Source organism: Pinus tabuliformis, chromosome 8 (assembly GCF_031772625.1).
Source record: "Pinus tabuliformis cultivar Carrire ecotype Pingquan chromosome 8, CPIR1, whole genome shotgun sequence".
NCBI classification, from domain to species: domain Eukaryota; kingdom Viridiplantae; phylum Streptophyta; class Pinopsida; order Pinales; family Pinaceae; genus Pinus; species Pinus tabuliformis.
Genome location: NC_142294.1, coordinates 1031337117 through 1031363352, shown reverse-complemented (window position 1 = coordinate 1031363352; position 26236 = coordinate 1031337117).

Here is a 26236-nt window from a genome sequence, read left to right as displayed (position 1 = left end):
CAGAGAGAAGACACTAATCAAATCACAAGCTGACTCATCTCCCTTACAGATATCTATATATGGATCCCTCATCCCAGAGATTCAGAGGCTGGAATTTTGCATATTGTAAGGAATTGTTGTTGGTTTCTTGAGACAAACATCAGATTGTTGGGTGATCTAAGCTTTGTTTGAGATGAAGAGGGGCTTCTTTGCTGGGAGGTTGATGTTGGGTCAGAACAACTGGTTGTAACTCCTCTTGGCTCTTTTCTTGTTTATCAATAAAAGCTATTTGAGTTTTCCTCCATGCTTTTGTGTCATTGATGCTTGTTACATTTGTATGGTCAATTTACATCTGATCCTAGATTGTTTATGATTATAGATCCATGTCTTTGTATAGTGCTATGCTTCTGTGATCTTATAGGTACTTTGTGAAGCTGGGCGTGCAAGGGAGCAGGTAGTTGAGGACTATCAAAGAAGAGAGGGATCAAATCAGGAGATTAGCGCAAGACAGAAGTTGGTCTTTCTGTTCCTCTCTATCTATAATTCATAAAGGAAAAACAAAAGTAGCTTTTCTCTGTTTATTTCTAAGGCAGCTGTCACACCTTAGTGGGATAGAGCAGTTCTATATAGACACTTTTCCCTGTAACAAATATACCCCTCATCCTCAATTCAATCAACTCCGTTTACTTGGCTTGGTATGTGTGATGTTGATAAAGAGAAAGGTAGGGACTACATCTTTAACTCAAGCTAGTGAATAAGCTATGGTGATCAAACAATCGAACAATACTTCCGAAAGAGTTAGAATTGCTTTACACAAGATAGGGTCCATACAGAGAGCTAGAGTTCTACTAGTAACAATGTAAAATTTGAAACGGGAATTAATACTGTTACCCGTTTTGTAGAGATAGCAAAAAAGTGACCTGATTTTGAAAAGGGGTGATGCAGAACACACATGTTTTGTTTAGAGCATAGTTTTTGGCACTTTAATTTTTTTTATGTACATTACGTTTTAGAATGGTAGTGAATGGTAGTGATTTTCATGCTGATTTTAAAAAGTGGTTATTCTGCATCACACCCTTTTTTTAAAAGACCTATTTTTTGACTTTAAATTTTCTGATGTATGAAATGTAAATAATTATTTTGTAAATTTAATAATTTTGGAAGTGATCTTCTTCTTCATATTTTCTTTTTATTTATTTTTTATTTTTTTTGTAGTGAGGTTTTTATTGATTTGCATATATAAGGAAGAAGGTCGATATTTTTTATTTTCGATATTCAACATATTTATACATCGTTAATTAAATTTTCAATCCACATGAAATAACAAAAATAAAAGATAAAAAATGTTTAAAAAAAATTATTTCATAAACCATAAAAGAATTTGGAAAAAAAAAAAATAATTGAAAAAATATATATATAAAATTAAGTAAGTAAAAATTGAGAAATTAAAAAAAAACATTAGCAAAAACTAGGAAAAAAAAAGAAAAAAAATTAAAAACAAATTAGTTAAAAAAAAAAATTAACGAAAAAAAATTAAAAAAACTAGTAAAATTAATATTAAAAAAAAAACTCCAGGTAGAAGCCCTGGAAGACTTGCTTCACAGTCTGTAATTTTCACTTGTACAGTTAATATATGAATTAGATAGCCTTTATGTAGAAAAAAAAAATATTAAAAAAAAAACAAAAATGTTAAAAAAAAAATTATCTCACAAACCATAAAATAAATTGGAAAAAAAAAAAAACAAAATTAAAAAATATATAGTTATATATAAAATTAAGTAAAAATAGAGAAATTAAAAAAAAAACATTAGAAAAAACTAGGAAAAAAAATAAAAACAAACTAATTTAAAAAAAAGAAAGAAAATTAATGAAAAAAATTAAAAAGAAGGTAAAATTAATATTAAAAAAAAAAACAAAAATAAATTTAAATTATAAAAAAAAAACAAAAAAAAATGTGTATTTTATATTTAAAAAAAAATGTAATTATTTTTTATTAAACATACATATTTTATTTACAAATAAAAAATAGAAAATTAAAATCTAATTTTTTTTTCAACAAGCTTTTTTTTTATTAAAAAAAATTATGATTTTTTTTTAAACAATTATTATTATTATTATTATTTTTATTTAAAAATACAAATGATTAAACTTACATTTTATAGTTTTAAAAAAATAAAAAGAATTAAACCTACATTTTATACTTTTAAAAAAAATAGAAAATTAAAATTAATAACTATAATATAGAAATTAATAATATATAAATATATTGTTAAAAAAAAATTTGAAAACATGAATATATTTTATAAAATTTTAGTATTCATACATATTTAATTAAAAAATAATAAATAAATATAAAATATAAAATTTTAACATCTTTCTAAAATTAAAATTTATAAAAATAAAATTTTAAAATTTTGTAAATATAAATTATTCACTAATTAAAAAAAAAAGTTAAATATGAATATCAAAATAGAATGATTTTTTTATGTCATTTATAAATGTATTGAAAATATAGAAGAATTAAGGTTAACATGGTTAAACTTATGATAATAACCATCACATATCATGGTTAGACTTCTAATGCTTCAGAACTATTTAAAAAAAAACGCAGGTACGGAGTTAACCTTATCAAAATCATGTTAATTAAATTTTGTTCCAAGTTGCAATAACTTGCCAAGGAAGTAGAGATGGGACTTTTGTGGTCAGCTTCAAGTGAATTATGAGAGATTAATATTGATTTTGACTTTTGTGATGGAGATTCTGATGTTTGAACCTAGCTTCACCCCATACCAGAAAATTTGATGCGGACGATTTTTATTGATTTGATTTTTTTATTTTTTAAATAGATAAATTTTACTTTAGATTTAATTGGTAATAGAAAAATGAAAAGATTGTAAATTTAAATGGTCAAATTTATCAAATCTAAATGCAAAGACCGAATCCCAAAGTCCCGTGAAAATGCAATCAATGGAGAGAGACAAATGAAAGTCAAATGCATATTATTAAGGCGTAATTGTAGACTATAAGTGGACATTATCAATCCATACAACTCCAATACCACATGTTTTGTGGAAACCAATGAATGTGGACTTCCATTCGCAGTTACCTTTTTCAGAATGAGGAGCCGCAGGAAATTCTATTAAAACAGGATCTTTGATTTGCCGCATTTTAGTAAAGGGCAAATCTCCACATTGGCTCGACCTGCAACCACCTCATCTCCGCATCGTTGATTGATCGTATGTCCTCAACGTTTGGCTTTTAATTTTTAGTACGGAAACGGATGCAGGCCCTCCGCCCACCGCTGCGCCACCACGGGCGGCCCGGGGCAAATGGCCACCAATTTTTTTTTTTTAATTAAAAAAAAAACAAACAAAAAATATTAACTTTAAATTTCTTTTTTATAATAATTTTTTTAATTTTAAATTAAAAAAAATAAGTTTGTTTTAAATTGGTTCGTGATTTTACAATAATTTTGTTTTATAATAATTTTTTTTTAATCAAAAAATTAAAAAAAATGTAAATTTTAATTTTAAATATATATATATTTTTTTAAAGTATAAAATGTAGGTTTAATTTTTTTTTAAAGTATAAAATGTAAGTTTAATCATTTGTATTTTTAAATAAAAAAAAATAACAATAATAAAAATTGTTTAAAAAAAATCATAATTTTTTTTAATAAAAAAAAGAGCTGGTTGAAAAAAAAAAGAAAAAAATAGATTTTAATTTTTAACTTTTTATTTGTAAATAAAATATGTATGTTTAATAAAAAATAATTACACTTTTTTTTTTAATATAAAATACACATTTTTTTGGTTTTTTTTTTTTTTTATAATTTAAATTTTTTTTTGTTTTTTTTTTTAATATTAATTTTACCTGTTTTCTAATTTTTTCGTTAATTTTCTATTTTTTTTTTAAACTAGTTTGTTTTTATTTTTTTCCCAGTTTTTTCTAGTGTTTTTTTTAATTTATCTATTTTTACTTAATTTTATATATAAATATATATTTTTTTATTTTTTAATTTTTTTTTCCAATTTCTTTTATGGTTTGTGAGATAATTTTTTTTTAACATTTTTTGTTTTTTATTTTTATTTTTGTCTTTTGTATATATTTTTATATTTGTTTTTTAAATAATCAACATTTTAATCTTAATTTTAGTAGTTTTTAAATTTTTTTTTGTTAATTTTTCTATTTTTTTTTATCTAGTTTGTTTTTAATTTTTATTTTTAATAATTTTTTTTCTTAATTTTTCTATTTTTACTTACTTAATTTTTATTTTTTTTAATGTTTGTTTTTTTTATTTTCCATTTTTTTTTATTTTTTTTTCTTTTGCCATTTTTTTTTTTTATGGTTTAGAAATAACCTTTTAAATATTTTTTTTTACTATTTATTTGTTTAATGCTTTTTTTTTTTTTAGTTTTTTAATTCTTATCATTAATTTTGTTTTCTTTTTTTACATTTTTATGATTGATTTTCTTTTTTTTTCATTTTTCATTTTTATTTTATGTTTTGTTTTTAGTATATATTTTAATTTATGTTTTGTATTTATTTTTAACTTTTTTTTAAGTGTTTTTTCATTGTTTTATTTTTTATTTTATTTTATGTTTTCATTATTTTTTTAAATTTAATGTTTTTCGGGGTCATGATAAAAAAAGTGTTCTCCCAACATTAACACTTTTCGTTTTGAGGGTGTTTTTTAGATAATTTTTGCGCAAAAAATTGATTTTGACCGCCATTTTTAAAACATGTTGAAAATTTACCCAAAAAAAAAAATGTGGTATTTCAGCATCAACACTTTTCGTTTTTAGCACTGTTTTTGATGTTTTTTCGGGGTTTTTTGGCCAGAGTTCCCGTTTTGAGTTTATAGTTCTCGTTTCAAAGTTTACATTGTTGAGTGCGTCACCAATTTTGTAGTTGCTACAACCACCTTCCAAAATTTTGCTTATGCTTCATTTTGGAGCCTCCCTCCTAAATCACAATAGCTCATCCTGCATTGACCCAAGTACTTGCACTTTGATGGAGCTTTACCTTTTGCATTATGGCTTATGTTTTCTTACTTGATTTACTGTCTAAACCACAACCCGATCTCTTGACTTGGTTTCAACCCAATTCCAGGCTTGCCTTAGTGAACTATGCAAACCTCAAGGGAAACGAGGCTTGCTCTCAGAAATTGTACAATCCAAGCTTAAAGTGAGCCTTAAGCTCCAAAATTGGGCAGAGCCAGCTGAAAACATGTCTTCAGCTGGGAAATTGCATAGATATTGAGAGGTAGCTTAGAGCCACTCAACCTAGAAATTGCGTAGAAGCTACTCAGTGCATGAGCCAGTGAGTTGCCCAGTTCTTCCCAGAACTGCACAATCTGTCCAGGAAATGCATGGAAGCCTTTTCCCAGAAAGAAAAATAGAAGAAAGTGAAAAATAATCCCTATAAAATAGGGATCTATTTTTAGCAACCTGAAGGAGACACTTGAGTTATTTTGGAAATTGCACCAACTTTCACTATTTCCTTGATTTTGGACTTTGTGTCATAAACCCTAAATCAATCAAATCTATTTAATGGATGCTGCTAGAGCTCATTTTCACATTCGCTATGGAGCTTTGGACACTGTAGATACCCATGAAACTAATTAGATGGAAAATTACATTTCTCGATGAGGAGGAAAAAGAAGAATTTGTTTAGGGAATACATCTAAAACAACTGTAAAACATGGTATGTCCTTAGGATATCAGCATCATCATCCTCAACACTGAGAATAGTTTCAATGCTGCTAGATATTTGCACAACAAATAAAAGGCATCCTTTTGTGTAGCTTGGCTTGGCTTGCATGGATGAAATTGATCTCATCGATGTGGGTTTCATCTTTCCACACGATAGTATAGGCTCTCCAGCTTCATCCAAACATTCAATGGTCTTCTCAAAACAATCTACCTTGGTTTGATGCACATATAACCAATCCATGCCAAACAATATGTTATATATTCCCAATGGAAACACATTGAGATTTTCCACTATTGGCATCCCATTTAATTCGATTGGGCAGCCTTCACCCAGTTCTTTAGCCTTCTTTTTATCTTTATGGATAGTTGAAATAACCAAGATTCATCATGTGCTTCACTCTTTAGTGTGTGTCCCTCAACAAAAATAGACTTATGTAACTGAAATTTGAACAAGGGTCAATAAAATTCAAAATTTTTTGCTCATGGATCATACCTTCCACCTCTATAACTAATTCTTGATGGTCAACTTGGAAACTATCCAGTACTACGTAAATTCTGGGTATAATTTAAGCTACATCCTTGATTGTCTCTACCTTCCTTGCATTGAACAGTCTCAAGACAACATGCTTGTGTTGTGGGAAATGTTTCCTTAGGTGATTTCCTCCACAATTCCAACAATTATATGGACCCTTCCCATAAATTTTGGCTTCATCTTAAGTATAATGGCCTCAGTTGGTTTTCTTGGTTAATAGGGGTCACACTTTCTCCCTTGGTTTCCTTTTTCCTTTTAAACTCGGCATTGCTCTTGAATCTCCATTATGATTTATATTCAAGCATGTGCCTAGAATGCTCATAGCAATTCTTTAGTTTTCAAAATTCATCCTCTAATTCCTTGGGCTCATCAAATGCAATCATATCCTTGAAAGGTTGTGGCATACCATTGATATACCTTTTAATCTTTGCTTTTTCCTCCTTAAGGTAAATAACATACCTTAGCATCTCTAATAATTTGGTGGTGTACTCATCCTCTGTCATTTGTCCTAATCTGAGCTAATAGAACTACTTTGCCTTATTGTCGAAGTATATCTCATATATATATTTTCTCTTGAAATACTCCTCAAACTCCTTCTAAGACAATTCTTCCTCCCTTATTCCCTTTACATTTTTCATATATTCCCACCATATTTCAAGATTGTCTCTTAGACTAAAATTAACTACCTTTGCCTTCAGGTTTTATAAATAATCATGGACTTAGACTAACTTCTTTATTCCTAGTAGCTAGGCTTTAACATCCTCTGATTTTCTCATTTCATCATCAATGGTAGGAGGCTTATCCTTTTTAAAATCCTTTGGTATATACGCTCTTTCCCTTATTCACCCATGATGATGATGATGATTATAGTGACGATGATGTGACCTTCTATTAACACTCTCATATTGTTTTTCATGGGTTCTTGAGTTCCCTTCTAGGGTACTTAACAATGTTACTTCTCTCATGGTCTCTTCATCGGACAAGCAATGCTTCTTTCTATACCTGCTCTCATTTTCCCCATTGGTTCTTTCCTCCTACCCCTATGGGATTTAAATGTCTCTATGGTTGATACCTAACTCATGTTGCCCTTGTATTTTCAGTTCTGATAGGATTTGCAGTATGACTACATTGACTTCAACTTGCTTTTCTTGCACTATGAGATTCATCTGATTGTCAGCTTCACAACTCCTTATTTCTACTCTCAGGCTTCTAAATGTGTCCATCTAGTTGGTGCATTTTCCCTTCCTTGGTGTTCAATTTATCTTTCCCTCTTCTTGTCCATATTGTGATTGGTCGGACCTATACTGCACCATTTTACTATTCCTTTCTTCGTCTGTTGGTTCTATGTTGTACCACCCTTTACTATTCTTGTGGTCCTTGATATTCATCTCTTTGGGCACTAGTATCCTTTATGTGTTGTCACACACACACACAACACTATTATATTTTAAGAAAATTTAGATTCATAATAAACACTTTCACCTTGGTTTGTCAACAGAAATCTGTTGGTGTGAGGCTAGCTGCAAAATTAATATCAATAAAGTCAAAAACATTGTTAGTGTCATGCTACATGCATAAAAATATAAACCAAACCATACACATGATCAATTCATAATAAAAATTAGGTTACTAACACTCATCACAAGTCTTTAAGGCCTCATTAGATCTTCAAGATATAGTGTTGCACCTTTGCTTAGTTACTTCTACTATAGAACCCATCTAGTCCAGAGTGTTGAACTTGGAAGCTTTGATACCACTATGTAACACACCCCCTACTAACCTAGACCCCACTAAGGATTCCAAGAGGCAGTTACCCTAAAGACCTGACTCCCATAGACACATCATGGAAATAGGGTCTAAATTTTTCGACCTCTTATAACTTCTTCAAAACGTAAAATAGATAGCATTGTTGTGTTTGCCTCGTCAATACCTTTCCAATGATATGAAATCTTTCTCAATATGACTCCTGAATTGAAATATATTGTTGATCAGAGTCTTGGCTAATAATATTGAGCCATGTCAACTTAACCTGCGATGTGGCACCCACGTGGCTACCAAGTCATATGCCATGTCGTGCCAAGTGGCAAGTGCTAACCCAGTCATACTAGGTCATGTATACGCTATCATAAGGTCCTCTCAACTAACTATAACATAATGTATGCTATGTGTAATGGATATATGTGGTTGTAGGACCTATAAGGCCATGCCACCTCAACATTTATATCCCGATGGGTCTCAACGCTGCTCCCCATTGAAACTTTTGGGACAATATTCAAGCCTACATGGTGTTACACAACTCGAGTTGAAGCTTTCCACCCTCCTTTCCCATACAAAAATACATTCTCACCACATGACCCTTATCCATATAAACATGCCCCACACATGCCAAGTCACCCTGGGACTTAGATCCTGGGCATTCTACTATGCCCTGCACCCAAAATATCTAGGTTTTGGGTTATTGGGTGACATCACCTGTCCTAAACTCTGAGGTGATGTCATCCCTCATCACATGCTCTACACCACACACTACGGAACTTTTGGTTCTACCACAAAGCTTTTATGTATTAAAATAAGGGTCTTCCCTTCATCATTTTGCACTGGGCAACAAGCCCCACTGCCACATCATCCAAGGGACTTGATCTTGAGAGTTCCTTTGGTGCTCCACTTGAAACCTTCGGGGTCATCCAACGACAATGAACACTTTTCCATCAATGGCCTAGATCTTCCTTACTTATGTGCTTGGTCATTGTGGCTAGTCATAGGGTTGAAGAGGGTGAAGCCAGTTCCTCTAGGCAATCTATTCTTTGGCTTTAAAAGAGTTCTAGCATCGCACTTAGTGACTGCTTATTAAATGTACAATGCCTTCGATACATAGTCAATGACATTCAAGAGCATACACAGGCTATTCCGGCTTATTCCTCTTGAGCTTTAATGAAACTCGACCATGGCCATAGACCTTCGTACACGCATGATTGTATATATATATATATATATATATATATATATGTATATATATGTATATATGTACATATATATATGTACATATATATACATATCTATATACATATGTATATACATATGTATATATACATATATATATATATATATATATATATATATATATATATATATATATATATATATATATATATATATGTATGTATATATGTATATATGTATATATAGATATAGATATAGATATAGATATATACACTACACTATCTCTTCTAAGCTTAACAGAAAAAATGCAACCCATTGCATATAGTCACATATTTCTTCAGATAAAGGGGTTACATACATGCCACTGGGATAAATTTCCATTTTTAGAATAAACATAGAGATATTTTTAACAAGAGATTTCACCTATAAATTTAGCAAGTTATTAAGGTTACAATAGAGTCCATAACTATTCATAAGAAAAATTTCTTCCTTGAAAATCATTACATGGATCATTGACATTCCACTTTTGCAAGTGGAGTCATAATTTCACATCACAAACAACATGTTCAACAAATTAAAAAAATATGTACAAAACATTTAAAAAAGGAGCATAGATAAGTACTTATCTTATGTAGCACATCGACTTGCTAACTTAGATTTGGACTCTAACTCTCCACCCAACCATAAAAAAGATACAACCACTAGTTCTTGCAGTTGTCACCGATGAGCTAGATTCCAGTGCTTGAATTGGAGTGCTTATTAAGAGGATTTTTTAGCCAACAAAATAGCTGAAAAAGGATGCCACAAGGCTACACTTCCTTCATCCAACAACTACACATTTTCCTTTAGTCTTTTTAGGCATAAATAATATCCATGCCAGGATACCAGAACACAGAGAGTCTCTTCTCAATTTCAAGAGAAGTTAGTCGACATGAAGGGAAGGTTCATTAGTGGATAAGATACTAATGGGTAATATATCACCTCTCCAAGTGGTTAATTAGCGAGTCAAGCACCAGAGCTTCATCCCTAGGGAAACTCCTATTGGTTCAAAAACCCTCACAACCACCTGAGTGACTCTTCCAAAACCAGAAAGTTCATTAATCCACAAGATTCTAGTGGGTTCTTCAACCTTATAGGCAAGCCACTACAATCTATAATAATTTTCACCTAGAAAGCCTCAATGATGTTTCTTCAGATAGTTCTCATCTCTCCATAGCTTGGGTTTTTCCAAATTTGATCATTTCTCTCTCTCTATTTTCTCACCTCCACCCTTGGAGGAAATTTTCTCATTACTTTAATCCTTGCATCCTCCCCTCTACTGACTATGCATATGCACGAAAGAGTAAGATAGTGCATTCCATTCTTCCACTATTTCTACTCATGAGAGAGAATGATCTAAAGTCCATTTTCAGTTGCGCATGTGTGTCATGTGGGGATGCCCCAAACAAACCAACTATCTGCCTCTTTTCCATCTCCATGTCATTCAACCCCTTAATAACGCAACCCATTCCTATCCTTAATTTTTTTGTGCTTTTTTGCTTATGGTTGGAGTTTAAAGGACACCTAAACCTTTCCTCTCATTAGAGAAAATTTCAACCTAAATGCGGTCTCCTAAGGAAAAATAATAAAATAAGAGTTATGAATTTTGGGGGGAAAAGAAGAAAACGATTTTTTTTAATAATATTTTTGGCTTATCTTCTTATAGGTTTACTCAGATTTCAGGTGTGGAAACTCATTGGATGCGGAATTAAATTCCACATTCAATGAGTACCCATTATGCATACTTTTGAGAAGATCCACATTGATAAAAAAAAATGAATATACATTAAAAAACATGTTGAGCAATGTTGTTCTTTTCAAAAGTATGCATAATTGGCACTCATTGGATATGGAATTTAATTTTGCATCGAACGAGTGTTTACACTTGAAACTTGAGTAAACCTATAAGGAGATAAGTCAAAAATACAATTAGAAAAAAAGAAGTTTTTTTCTTCTTTTCCATCCAAAATATTTATATGTATCTCTTTTTAAATTTAAAGGATTTTTATTGGTTTACATATTGTGAGATGGAAATTAAATGAAAATTTCATGGACACTTTTAGGTTGAAATTTCCTCTAATTTCTTTTCAGTTAAATTTATTGCTCAGTCAGCCCAATTAAAACCACTCAACCAACCAAGACTATTATTCCAAAAGACCCATTCCTCAAGTAATCTCCCTTCTCAAGCAATCTGGAATATGTGTCCCTTCTCTCAACCTTTAATTAATTACAATTTATTTATGATGGAAAAATATTAACGAGGGGATGTGGCATATAGTAGATCAATTTATGTGTGATACTTGATGTCATTTCATCATGGGTAAAGGATTAAGGTATATTTGTCCAAATATTTAAATGAGGGAAGATACATGGAAGGAAGAAATATTCCTAGTGTAATTTTATTTTAGAGTCTACATGAACCTTGCCTCTTGCCGGACAAAAAAGGATAAATGAATAGAGGGAAAGTTTTTGCAATGATATACATAGGAGAAGGTAAGCACCAAAAATAAACTAGTATATCTGGCAAGTATTTGATACAATAGAAGTGAAACATCAAAGGAAGAAACAAATAGTATGTGTCAGATACATAAGTGGCCTTATCAACAACCATGATACATTAATGTCAATGACCATGTGAGCATGCATTAGTAACCATTTTGGGTGGAAAAAATAGGGGAAAATATTCTCATAACTTCAACATATGCACCTATATTACTACAAAATTTACATGATGTTAGTAGAGCCATTATCAACTACAAGTTCCTTGAGTACAAATAGTCTACTTCAATATAAACTTGAATATAAAGGAAATATTCCCACCTTTAAGGACCTAGAAGTCAACCAAAATTTTGAAATGGTACAATTAAGGGGAATTTGAGGAATCATTAATACTTTGTAATTAAGACTGTTAGTATGAAAATCCTTAGAAAGTGTACCAAAAATACTTCACTTAAGTTACTGGTGACAAGTGACCCTAACAACAAAATTTTGTTGTTTATTATGCTCTATATCTGCAAGAAAACATGATAAATCACCACAAGAAAATATATGATGCAAGCCCAAAACATATAGCAACAATAAAGAAAAGTGCAATAACCCAATAGAAGGACTTCAAATGAATAATATTTTATTAAAACACCTAGTGAGGAAGATTTACAACATGGGTTTGTAGATCCCCCTCCATGGGATGGGTCCTTTTGATGTCCTTATGCTTCAATGATCTTGTTCTTCTCTCTCAAATGTGCAGAAAACCCAAAAGCAAGATGGAACTCAAGTGGGAGCTCAAATGTAGTGAGACGATAATGGTGACGATGATAATGATCATGGTGAAGAATGAATGGAAAACCCTCTTATTTATAACAAAGTATTGAGCTAAATTAGGAAATGGAAAATAATAAAATATTATTGACCAAATCAAAATCTAACCATTATGAATACTTTATTGTATTTTTTGGAGAGGGAAAAGATATTCAAAATGGTCAAATATCTTTATTTAGAAAATGGTTGAAGTAATTAACAAATAAAATGATTTATTAATTACTTTGTGAGAATTAAGAAAAGTTTGAATTTGAAATAATTATTAAATAATGGTTTAACAATTATTCAAAAAATAAGAATAAGGAATAATAAATAAATAGTGATTTATTTAATTATTCCATGGCAATTTAGTCAAATGTGACAAGGAATAATTACCAAATAATGATTTAATAATTATTCCTAGAGAATATTAAATAAATGCTAATTTATTTAAATATTCTTATGGGGTTTTAAAATTTTAAACAGAAATAATTTGATAAAAATGGTTTAATAAATTATTTCTTAGGGTGAAAGTGATTTTACTATTGTAAAATTAATCCTACATGGTGTATTTAGACCCACCTAGTTAGAAATGGAGCAAATCATGTGACCGAAATACGTTGTAGGTTATACTTTTACGAGACACCAAAGGGGAGTCAAAGATAGAGAAAGAGAGATAAATGAAGCAATGCAAGGAAGGATAGAGAAATGGAGGGGGCGAGACCTACTAAACTGATATATGTTTCCTTTTATTTTGGAGTGCATGATCTCAAATGAGGCGGGGGATACACACCCATACCCTCCAAGATAATCGAGTACAAATAATAATGGTGTGCCCAACAATGTGGGACTGAGCTACAAAGTACTTAATACATTATACATGTTATGTTGGCATCAATGGGCTAGAACATGATACAATGATATAATGAGTCCCATATACATAATGTGCCTGGAGAAGAGAGGCTAGGAATAAATACAATAACATCTAGTGATTTGAGTACATGACACATATTGCCTCCCAATCTGACATGGTGAGGGGGAATCATAACCAAAGAAGCCCTGCTAAAAACGAAATGGATCTAATGGTATGAATGAGCCATGCATGTTCTGGTCACTGCAAGCACTGAAACCGAACCAATGAAATCTATGGAACTGTATCTGAAGCTAGATCATGAGTGGTATACATCTGGGCATGTGGGGGGATACCTGAAGGACCATCCCCTCATGAGGTCTGAAACATCTCACATGCACCCAAGAAATACTGGTATAATCTGCTAGATCAACGGACCATCAAGTGTACAATTCTTGGTCATGCGAGAAAAAACCAAGTCAAAGGGAAATTATGATTCTCTTTTATTTACCTGAGGAAACAAAAAATGATGAAAGTTGGAACCAAGGTACACCGCCCTCTAGACCAATCTCCTAGAATAAAGGTGCTGAAGTTGACAGAAGAGGGCTTGGCAGAGGTGAGGCAAGGAGGATTCCTCAACAAAGGCACGAGGGTCATGGTAATGTGACTGATGGACTGACACCAGGGATGATGATGGAAGGATACAAGATGAGAGGTGGACTGATGAATTCCCTTGTTAGAGCATGATATCCATCGTTTACCTAGCAACGTCTGACTTGATTCCAGAGGGGATGGTCAATTACCTAGTGCTGAAAAATGTAGCAAGAAATTCTCAATTTGATTTTTCCTTGATTAAATTGAGAAAATTTGATTTTCCACATCAATAGAAAACTTGGATGATGTTAAATTTTGTGACATGGCTTGTGTCAATTAGTTTACTTAGTAAATTTGATTTGGAGGAGTTTGAATTTAGTTCTACATGTGTGATTGCTAATTTGTAGCAATCAAGGTCAGTTATCTCAGGTTGTTTTTAGTTAAACTAGTTCCAACTTTTGGAGGAGCTAATTGAAGGTCAGTTAATTAGTGGGACTTTAGTCAAACTTAATGATCATTCAGTTAATAGATCAATCAACCAAAAATAGCTAGTGCATGTAAAGAATTCAAGTTACCCAGTTGAGGTGGAGATTCCAAGGCAGTGTAACATCAGTTGTAGACTAGTCTTGAGTGTATAGGTGTTGCATTCAGTCAGATGATCAACCTAAGGAATTTCACAATTCAATTTGAGAAATTTCCTAAATAATAGGGGCCTAATTCCTCAAGGAATAGTGGAAGGAAATAGGATCTCAAGCTGAGGAAAAAATTGATTAAGTTTGGGTAAGAGGTCTTTAGTGAGTAGAGAGATAGGTTATGCACTTGTAGGGTGTGCTCAGTCAAGCAAGGAAATTGTAATACATCTATATTCATTTGATTAATGAAAGCATGCATTGGGGTTTTTAGTAGATTTATTTCCCTAGATAAAAATACTTGTTGCGTGTGTGTTATTTCTTCTTGCATGTTTGAGATTTTTGTTCTAAATTACGAATTAATTTTTCAGAGAAGTAGAGTAGGTTTGTCTCTTATGATTTTGATTAAAATTTCATGAGAAATTTTAAATCTAAAACCTAATTTCTACATGGTATCAGAGAAGGATTCACATTAGAGTATAAATTTTGAAGTTTTTTCTGAGAGGTTCGAATTTAATGATCAGTGTACCATGAATTCTTCAGAGTTGAGAAGATGACCTTCAATGGACTAAGGCTAGATTATGCCTTGGAAGGCACCTCAAATTTTGTTGCATGGACCACATTTAGGTAGTATTGGATGATAATGGATTACTTGAATATGTCAAGACAGATATTCCAAGACCACGCCAATTGATGTCCAGGACCTTGCACAATGGAAGAAAGATGTAACCAAGGTGAGGAGAATAATATTGGAGGGAGTACGAGATCATATTGTCTCAAATATCAATGGAAAAGAAAATTCGTTCACAATGTGGAAAGCACTAATAGAATTGTTCATGAATAATAATGACCAAAGGAAGCTGGTGCTCAAGGATAAACTTTGAAGTATCAAGATGTAGAAGAATGACACTATACCACAATATCTGAGTAGGTTCACACAATTTCGTGATGAACTGGGCGGGGTCAGTGTTGTTGTCTCTGAAGATGACTTGGTAAGCCTAGCCCTTCTGGGCCTTCCCAAGAGTTGGCATAACTATAAATATTCACTGGTTACAATATTCAGGTATGAACCAACCTATTTGTGATATGGTTTGGTACTAATCTAGGTTGATCTTGCATATGTGGTTGTTATGTATGAATGATAATTGTGTATGAGTTGTGATGTAAACATGTTAGCTAGTGCCTATTTCGGATATCATGATATTATTTATGTTTGATTTGACATGTTGTGAAGTTATATCTTGCTAACTAGATTGATTGTGCAGACAAGATAGCCTCCCCTGAAATACACTAAGGTATGAGTTCTCTTATGTCATATATTTGGTGCTTGATTATTTGATTACGTTATTTATTCGGTGTTCGAATGTTTGGTTTCTATTGCATTGTCTAGTTGATTCACTTAACATGGTATGTTTGCAAGTTGGTTGAATGTTTGATGAATTTCATGATATGAGTATGAATCTATAGGATTGCATGAAGGAATGATCTTTTTTTTAAGAATATTGTGCTAACACATATGTGTTGAGATAGTCAATATGTGCTTGAGTATAGTGGGTGACAGTTGTAGCATTGTGTCTAAGGACTATGAGTTGACTATGAATGATGACATGATTGTTAGTATTGGTAAAGGTTGATTTCAATTGGCCGATATGATTGTCTTGATATTTGGAACATATGGTTGACATGTGTGAGCAGTTACAGAGTAACATACTTGGTATTAATAGGACAAGGTAATGGTCTATGTGTTTATATAACTAACAGTTGGGTGGTGTGATAGTACACAGTAAGCCTCGATTGCAACAAGGTAAAAGGGTAATAGAAAGGAAGTGGGCAAGAATTTCTTTGGCTATGTTTGGAAACCCTAATTCCAAAAAAATGTGTGATTTTCATATGGGGAGTCTTCTTAACCTTGAATTTGTTTGAAATCATGTGGATATGTGCTATATTCATGAACATGTACTTGATAGGTATATTAGCCAGTCTCTAGTTGCAGGTGGATCTGTCAAGGGAATTGGAGTCCCTTGAGAACTAGTGTGGATGTGTTCAGTTGTAACCAATGTGCTTGGCAGAACAAGATAAGTAACTGGTGTATTGTTGTATTTATTTATGCATTGAAAATTATGTGTTGATGGAAGTATGATGCAGGGACTTGCATGGCAAGAGAAGTTGCAATAAAATATTGAAGAAGGCTCTAGTTGAGTTTCTTTAGGAACCAAGGGGATTGAGTCATGGTGTTTGTTGTTAGTCTTGTGATTTTGGTCTTTTGGTGCTTTGTTGTGCTTGATTGTAGTTTTGTTTATGTCTTGTGCATGGCCATGCCACTTGGGTTATGGTGTCATTATTGGTTTCATGGCTTCCTTAATGGTTGTTTCTTGTGTTGCCTTTTATGTTTTGAGTGTCTTCGGGATTGTTTGGGAAAGAGGAAAGTTAATGGAGCTCGGGGAGAGCTATGTGGTACTCAAGAGGTAATGTAAGTCACGGGTGAAGCTTGGTGCATGAGTAAGTATAGCAAAAGATAAGACTATGACAATCGATGGGTTGGTTGAGTCCATTGCAATAAATTGATGGTTACAGTACAATCATGAGAAAGGTAACAAAAAAAGATAAAGTAAATGGATCTGAGGTGTTAGTTGCCTTGGCTATGTTGGGAACAATTGTTCTCAATGTTGTGTAAGAATAAAGGAAGTTCTATTAACCTTGACCTTGATAGCCAATAATTATGTTATGATCATGAATATGCTAATGTTTATACATGTAGGTGTGTATGTATGTCATGTTTGATAAGGTCGTCATGGATCATGATTATTAATGCTAACATTTATATGTATACATGTATGCATGTATGTCATTGTCTGATAAGATGATGATTCTTCTATGCTAATGATTATATATGTATGTATGTGTAATTGTCACTGTCTGACGGGGTTTCCAGGGATTGTTCATGTGGAGGAATGATTTCTTATGCAAGTGAATGGCATGAAGAGATTCCTAGTTCATGAGGAATCAAGTGGGAAGAGTATCCTGACACATATATGAGGTTAGTATTATGTGGTTATGAGTTGATATTATGTGATTATATTATGTCTATGTTATGGATAGGTTATACCAAGGGATACATCAGTGAAATGAAAGTAGTGTGGTCTGCGGCATGTTGGGACAAGCATGGATAAGATGCTGGAAGCAAGGTTTCTTAGTAAGGACAATGTGGTTTCAAATGTGTGGTATTACTGTTGTGCATATGTTTTATATGTTGTGCATGTTACGTCTATGATGATTGTGCGCATGTAGTATTATGCATATGTAGTGTGTGTACATGTTGTTTATGCAATATTATGTACAGGTTGTTATCATAGATAGTGTTGTATGAATGTTTCATATTCAGTTCTAGGTACAAATGATGTTGTGCATATGTTGGATATACGGTGATGTGTACATATTGTACTGTGTGCATGATGGATGTACAATGTTATATGCATATGGTGCTCTACACGTGTTGGATATGTGGTGCTATGTAGAGATGATGCTATATACATGTTGGATATGCCATGTTATGTACATATGGTGTTGTGTGCATGTTGTACATGTGGTGCTATGTACATATGGTGTCATGTGCATGATTGTATGAGTGGTGTTGTGTATGTGTTGTACAAGTGGCCTTGTGCATAGGTGGTGTTGTGTACATGTCGTGCATGTGGCACCATGTACACGTGGTTTCACATACATGTTGTGCATGTGGTACTATGTATATGTGGTATTATGTACACATTGTACAAGTTGTGTAGTGTACATGAGGCATTGTGTACACATTGTGCAGGTGGCACCGTGTACATGTGATGATCTACACACATTCTGTAGATGGTGTGGTGTACATGTGGTATTGTGTACATGTCATACATGTTGTGTTGAGGGAATTTGGTATTATGTATGTGCATTATGTACGTGCATGTATTGTTCGGTGTTGTACATCAAGTATAGATGCATTTTGTTGTGTTGTACACCAGGTATAGGTGTATGTATTGTGTTATGCATTGGATGTAGGTGTATGTATTGTATTGTATACACTAGGTGTAGGTTTATGTGTTGTATGTCAGGTGTAGGTGCATTGTATTGCATGGAGTTGTATGTCAGGTGTAGGTGCATTGTATTGCATGGAGTTGTATGTCATTTGTGGTCATATGTGTGTGATGCACACTATGTATATGTGCACCTGGTTGAGGAGAAGGCAGTGGGTGTTTGTCGAGTGTGGCAATTGATCAGTGTGCGTACGAAATAAGAACAAAGGAAGAAGTAAGGATCGATTAAAGGATAAGTATCGATATATTATTTTAGTTTTATTATGCATGTGATTTATGATTCTGGCATATGGTGATTACATGTGAATTATGATTATGGTTTATGATGGTTATATGTGATTTATGATTTTGATCTATCATGGTTACTTTTTGAGCTAACCTGATGAGATATTTTTATACATGTTGATTTGGTGAAATATGTTATATTGACTTGTGTGACATGAAGAAAACAGGATTGCAAGTGTACCTTATTGAAGATCTACCAATGAGGTATGATTTGAAGTTATTTCAATTTATTTTAAATCTAATGTAAGTTATGTTCTTGTTACTGGAATGCATAAAATTCTCGGCTAGGTAGTTGAAATCGACTGCAAGTATTAGAAACAACAAAAAAATGAATTGAAACATGCATCAGTATGTTGATAAAGCACTTCAGGAACAGGGCCATTGTGGAACACTGGTACCCAATGGTGTCCATTGATTTTCATGAGCATGCTATGACTGGTATGATGGTTTTAAGGCAGGGATATTATTTGGTTGTTGTATCTTCTGATTCCAGGAAGCCTTGCCAAGGGATAGATTTCCCGGGATGGGGGTGATAGTGAAACTTGGAAGGTGAGTAATTGCACGGAAGGGGTTGACTAGATTACCCAAGGGACTGTATTACCTAAGGGAATGTATAGCAGAGAACAAAAGACTGGGGATGGATTTTTTTTGGTCATTAGCATTTCCAGATGGAATCATACGCACATTAGGAGTGCACCCTAGAACAATGAGCTGATAATTTTTCATTGAGAAGACAAGTGGCACATGATTATAGCACTGGACATTGGATGTAGTTTTACTATGGAAGTGGATTTTGGACTTCTCGAGAAGGAGGTGAATCTTGGTATTAATTGAGGGTGGAGGTGTGAGCCTCTGGATTCCATTGTTGCAATGCATGCATCGTATCTTTTTATTTGTTGGTTGAGAAAAGTGTATATGTGTATATTATTGTAAATACTATATCGAGCTAGATTTATAAAGCTCGATAGATAGTATGGTTATTTGTTGGTTGAATAAAATGTGTATGTGTATATGTGATTATTTTTAATACCGTACTGAGTTGTGTTATAATTTTCCACTATGCAGTATGTTTTCATGTTGTCATGATGTTTTGTTTTAGTAGATGGTCATTGTAAATACTACAACGAGCTATGTTATAAAGCTCCATGGAAAGTATGTTTTATTTTTAGTGGTCTTATTGGTTATAGGTGTCATTGAACACCGAGGACGATGTTCACCCAAGGGGGAAGGTTCCGTAATAGCCCTAGTGAAAATTCCATGTAAAAATATATATACGGCCATGGTTATGGGACATGTATTCCAAGCTGAATGGTGGGGGAAACATCCTAATGGGTTTTGATTTGGTTTATTATGGCTAAGGAAATTAGCAAAAGAAATGGCTAAGGCTTTGGAAAAGCATGAGGCATGTTTGGCACATTTATTGATGAAAATAATGGAAATTGGGAGAAAAGGATGGTGATAGGTCAGAGGTTGCATGTGAGGAGTAAAATGAAGGAAAATAATGGAAAATGAAGAAAATAGAGGCCTCATTAATAAAAGGGTTTCTGAGGATTAATGGGAAAGACTAGGTTAGTTCAATTTTAGAGATATTTCATTATTCTCTCTCTCTCTCTCTCTCTCTCATACTATTAGATACTTAGAGTTTTCTTGGAGCACTCTTGGAGGGTGTCACATACTTGGATTTTTGGAGCAAGAAGGCAAAGGAAGAGTAGGAAAACACAAGGGGGCATTAGGATCAACAACTACATTAGATTTACTTGTAGGTACTAAGTTGAATGTATGATTTCTTCACTATTTTTCGCATACATGGCACATGCATGTGGTTTCTTGGTCATGATTTGTCATTGGTATGGAGGATTTCCTGGATGGACAGTGGAGTTTCCTAGCCTTGCCATTTTCTAGATAGCCATGGTGTTGTGGGTTATTTTATTTGTTTTCTAGTTGGTTCTCATGTTTCCTTAGCTTGGCTTGAGCTATTAGTTCCTCGAAACTTTGGTTTGACAAATGCTCTAGAGCCCTGTAACAACTTGGGTTGAGTTACTAGTCTCGTATCCTTGGTTGGAAAAACGCTCTAGAGCCCTTGGTGGGTTGAGTTACAAGTCTCATAGCCTTGGTTGGAAAAATGTTCTAGAGCCAGGTAAAATTTGTGGGTTGAGTTACTAGTCCTATAGCCTTGGTTGGACAAATGCTTTGGAGTCGAGAAAATGTTGTGGGTTGAGTTACTATTCCTGGGAGCCAGTTTGGAACAAACAGTTTGGAGACCTGGAACGATGGGATAGAGATCGATATTATGTTGGTTTTTTGATGTTTGACCATGAGGTGGAATATCTGTTTGATGGGTTGAGGTGGATGGCCTATAGAAGCCATGGATGAGTTTTGATTGATGTGTTCTATGAGATCCCGCATTCATGCTTGGAATATGGAAAGGGGGTGAATGATTGAACGAAGATTTTTCTCAACCATTCTATGGTCAAGTGGAATGTGGAAGCCCCATCCTGGGTTTGGATTTTTCATCATTAAATAAATATTATTTCTCCTTGTATCTATATGAGTATTATGATGGATTATATGTGTTTTATATGGTTGTGATTTCATTGGTATTTATGTCCCTAATATGATGGTTATTTACATTCTTTATGATAACAACCATGAGTGGCTCTCATAATTTTCTTACTTGTTATTGAATGATCAATGTATCTATGTCCTAATGGATGAAGTGGTAGCTAATTTGATAAGGAGAAAATTCTTCATAGAGAATCTCAGATAAGTATGAGACCCCTTTCCTCAAATCTATTATTTACACCTGTAGGTGGCATATTTACTAAGTTTTTTACAAAGTGTATGTCATGGTTAGGCTTGGTTAGGTCAAGCGCTTCATAAATTCCTGTGTTAGAGGCTTTTAATCGGTGTTATTTAATGTCTTAGAGAGTCTCATCAAGTTCTAGGCATTGGTTTGTAGGCTAGCCCTGAAAAAGTGGCTTAAATATCACAGTCTCTGGCACACAAATGGCTGATAGAGACTGCAGTCTCTCCCTTGAAGACACTATGGGGGCGACTATAGGTTTACAATTGCAAGCATGCCTTGTCATGGGAGTGACTCTAGGTTTAGTTCATGTAAATTCTAGGTTAACTCATGGGTTGGGCACTTGGAGTGGTGGATTAGCTCTTGGGGGCCCTGAAGCACCTAAGGGAGGTCTGTGTGTTGTGTTTCTGTCAATTCCATTCCCTTAAGGTTACTTAGGAGGTTGAATCATATCATAGTAGCCTCTCCTTTCCTATTTATACCTACTGGATGGTGTCTTGGGTAGGTGTGGGAGGAGGGTGTTACAGAGTGGTATCAAAGCTTGGTTGCACTCTCCTTGGGCTATGTGTTGATCATGCTTTCATGTTGGTTGCATATGTGTTCCTTATGCATGTAGTCCATGTGCTTGTTGCATTTGCATGGTGTTGATCATGGTTGTATTGATGTCTCCCTGTGAAGGTTGAAGGTATTGTCATGGAGTATGGTCAAGCATGCAATTGTTATGCATGTATGGTCTTGGTTATAGTTATGCATGAATAATAGGTCAACTATTCCTTGTGAATTCATTGTGTACGATTTAGGTCATCATGATGTTATTGGTTTTTATGATGATAATGTGTTGGTTGAGATAGAATAGGACATGAAAATCATCATAATGAGGTTGCAACATTAGACTTTAGGGTAAGAGAAGATCATCATACATGTACTGTATGTTTGGCATGCAGGTATGTAAGTTAAGTATTGTTTTATGCATTAGGTTATATACATTAGGTTTATGTACATGTCTTTTGATGTTATGGGCACATACATGATATATGATAGTTGATTAGTATAGTTATATGCACATGCATCGAGTAGTCAAGAATGATAGTAACATGTGGTTGTAAGCATTTCTATTGTTGGTTAGGTTACATAACTTTATGATTATGTTGTTGATGGGTATGTTATAGGTTAAATTTTTGTTATTATATGTTAGTTAACTTGACGATTAGGGTTATAACATTAATATCTTGATGTTATATGCATCATGCTAAAATGGATTGGCCTATGTAGATGGATATGGTTACGATATTCGGTATGAGCCAATCTATTTGTGATATGGTGTGTTACTAATCTAGTTTGACCTTGCATATGTGGTTGTTATGTATGAATGATAATTTTGTATGAGTTATGATGTGAACATGTTAGCTAGTGACTATTTTGGATATCATGATCTTATATGTGTTTTAGTTGACATGTTGTGAAGTTATATCATGCTAACTAGATTGATTGTGCATACAAGATAGCCTCCCATGAAATACACTAAGGTATGAGTTCATTTATGTCATATATATGGTGCTTGATTGTTTGATTATGTCATTTATTTGGTGTTCAAATGTTTGGTGTCTACTACATCGTGTGGTTGATTCATTTAACATGGTATGTTTGCAAGTTGATTGAATGTTTGATGAATTGCATGATATGAGTATGAATCTATAGGATTGCATGAAGGAATGATCTTGTTTTAAGAAGATTGTGCCAACGCATATGTGTTGAGACATTCGATCTGTACTTGAGTATAGAGGGTGAAAGTTGTAGCATTGTGTCTAAGGACTATGAGTTGACTATGAATTATGACATGATTGTTAGTCTTGATAAAGGTTGATTTCAATTGATAGATATGATTGTCTTGATATTTGTAACATGCTTGGTATTAATAGGATAAGGTATTGTTCTATGTCTTTATATAACTAATCGTTGATGTGATATTACACAGTAAGCCTTGATTGCAACAAGGTAAAAGGGTAAAAGAAAGGAAGTGGGCAAGAATTCCTTTGGCTATGTTTGGAAACCCTAATTCCAAACAAATGAGTGTTTTACATACATGGAGTCTTCTTAACCTTGACTTTGTCTGACATTATGTGGATATGTGCTATAGTCATGAACATGTACTTGAAAGGTATATTAGCCAATCTCTAGCTGCAGGTGGATCTATCAAGGGAATTGGAGTCCATTGAGAGATGGCATGGATGTGTTTAGTTGCAAGAAATGTGCTTGGCACAACAAGATAAGATAATTGGTGTATTGTTGTACTTATTTATGCACCGAAAATTATCTGTTGATGGAAGTATGATGTAGGGAGTTGCATGGAAAGAGAGGTTGCCATGAAATCTTGAAGAAGGCTCTGGTTGAGTTTCCTTAGGAACCTTGGGGATTGAGTCATGGTGTTTTTTGCTAGTCTTGTGCTTTTGGTCTTTGGGTGCTTTGTTGTGCTTGATTGCAGTTTTGTTTGCGTCTTGTGCATGGCCATGCCACTTGGGTTTTGGTGTTGTTATTGGTTTCATGGTTTCCTTCTTGGTTGTTTCTTGTCTTTCCTTTAATGTTTATAGTGTCTTAGGGATTTTTTGGGAAAGAGGAAAGTTAAAGGAGCTTGGGGAGAGCTATGTGGTACTCAACATGTAATGTAAGTCACATATGAAGCTCGGTGCATGAGTAAGCATAGTAGAAGGTAAGGCTGTGATAATCGGTTGGAATGGTTTGGTCCATTGTGGTAAATGGATGGTGGTAGTACATAAATGAGAAAGGTAACCAAAAAAGGTAAAGTAAATGGATCTAAGGTGTTAGTTGCCTTGGCTATGTTGGGAATGATTGTTCTCAATGTTGTGTATGAATAAGGGAAGTTCTCTTAACCTTGACCTTGATATATAGTAATTATGTTGTGATCATGATTATGTTGATGTTTATACATATAGGTGTGTATGTATGTCATGCTTGATAGGGTCATCATGGATCATGATTATTAATTCTAACATTTATATGTATACATGTATGTATGTATGTCGCTGTCTGACAGGATGATGATTGTTTTATACTAATGATTATATATGTATCTATGTATCTATGTCATTGTCTAATAGGGTTGTCAAGGATCGTTCATGTGGAGGTATGATTGTGGAAATATGGAAACAAGAATATTCCAATTTAATTTTTCCTCGAATTAAATTGTGAATTAAAATCGAATTTAGTATTAACAACTACTTGGAAATAATTAATTAATTTATTTTGAATTAATTAGTTGGAGAAATTCAAGTTAGAAGTTTCTCTGGAGTCATGCAAGAGTTATCCCTTAAATTAAGGAGACAAGATTGAGTTATATTTGAGTTGTAATTAGTTAACTCAGTTTACTGAGTTAAGTCCAATTAAATTAGTTCCAAATTGTTTCAGGAACTAATAGTGAGTTAACAGTTAGTTGATGCATTAATGCACTCAACTAGTGCACTCCAGTTAACTGAAGATTGCCTCATCAGAAACTCATGCATTTCTATTCTAAGAAGGACCTAGTTGATATTAATGTTCAAGGACATTGTACTATCAGTTGCATGTGTTTTCTCATGGACAAACTCATGCATGAATTCAAGGATTTATCCTTGAGGATTGCGCAGTTTTGATGGAGGTTGTCCACTTTGTAACAAGGAATCAATCACAAGGAACAACGCAAGGAAATAGGAGCTTGGAGAGTAGAGAGGAAGGCTAGAGAGAAGCCAAGATTTCCTATGAGCATCTATGAAGATTGTATTGAGAGATGGTTAGCCATGAGAGCTAAGGCTTTGTATAATTCCTATGTATTTCCACCATGTATGATAATACAATAGTGTGGGGTTTTAAGTTGAGGCTTCCCCAAAGTATTTTAATGTGTATTGTGCCATTGATTCTTATTCTTCTGGTTATATTGTTCAGCTCAATCTTTAAGCTTCGGCAAATTGATAGTAGAAGTAGGTTATAGTATTATGCTTTGATTTATATTGCATTATCAGGTTAACTACCAATAGATTTTCTACATGGTATCAGAGCTGAATTTGTAGAAATTATCTGCATGGCATTGGAGTTAGATTTGTAGAAATTTTCTACATGGTATCGGAGCTGTGAACAGTATACTAAGAAAAGAATTCGAAGTTTGAAGTTCGGGGTCGCAGGTGCAAATCGAATTCATATCATACTTCAAGGTTGGTCAATGACATTCTATGGCTTGAGACTCAAGTATGCCTTGGAAGGTAGCTCGAATTACATAGCATGGAAAGATCGAATGGAGGCTTTATTAGAAGACAATTGCTTGAAGGAATTCATTGATCAAGAAATCCCAAAGCCAGATTCAACTAATGCACAAGAGTTCGCTGAGTGGAATAAGTGTGTGGCGAAGGCGAGACGGATCATCCTTGAGGGAGTTTGGGACCATATTGTCTCAAGTCTCCATGGGAAGGATACTCCAGTTTCAATGTGGAAGACATTGAAGGAACTCTACCAG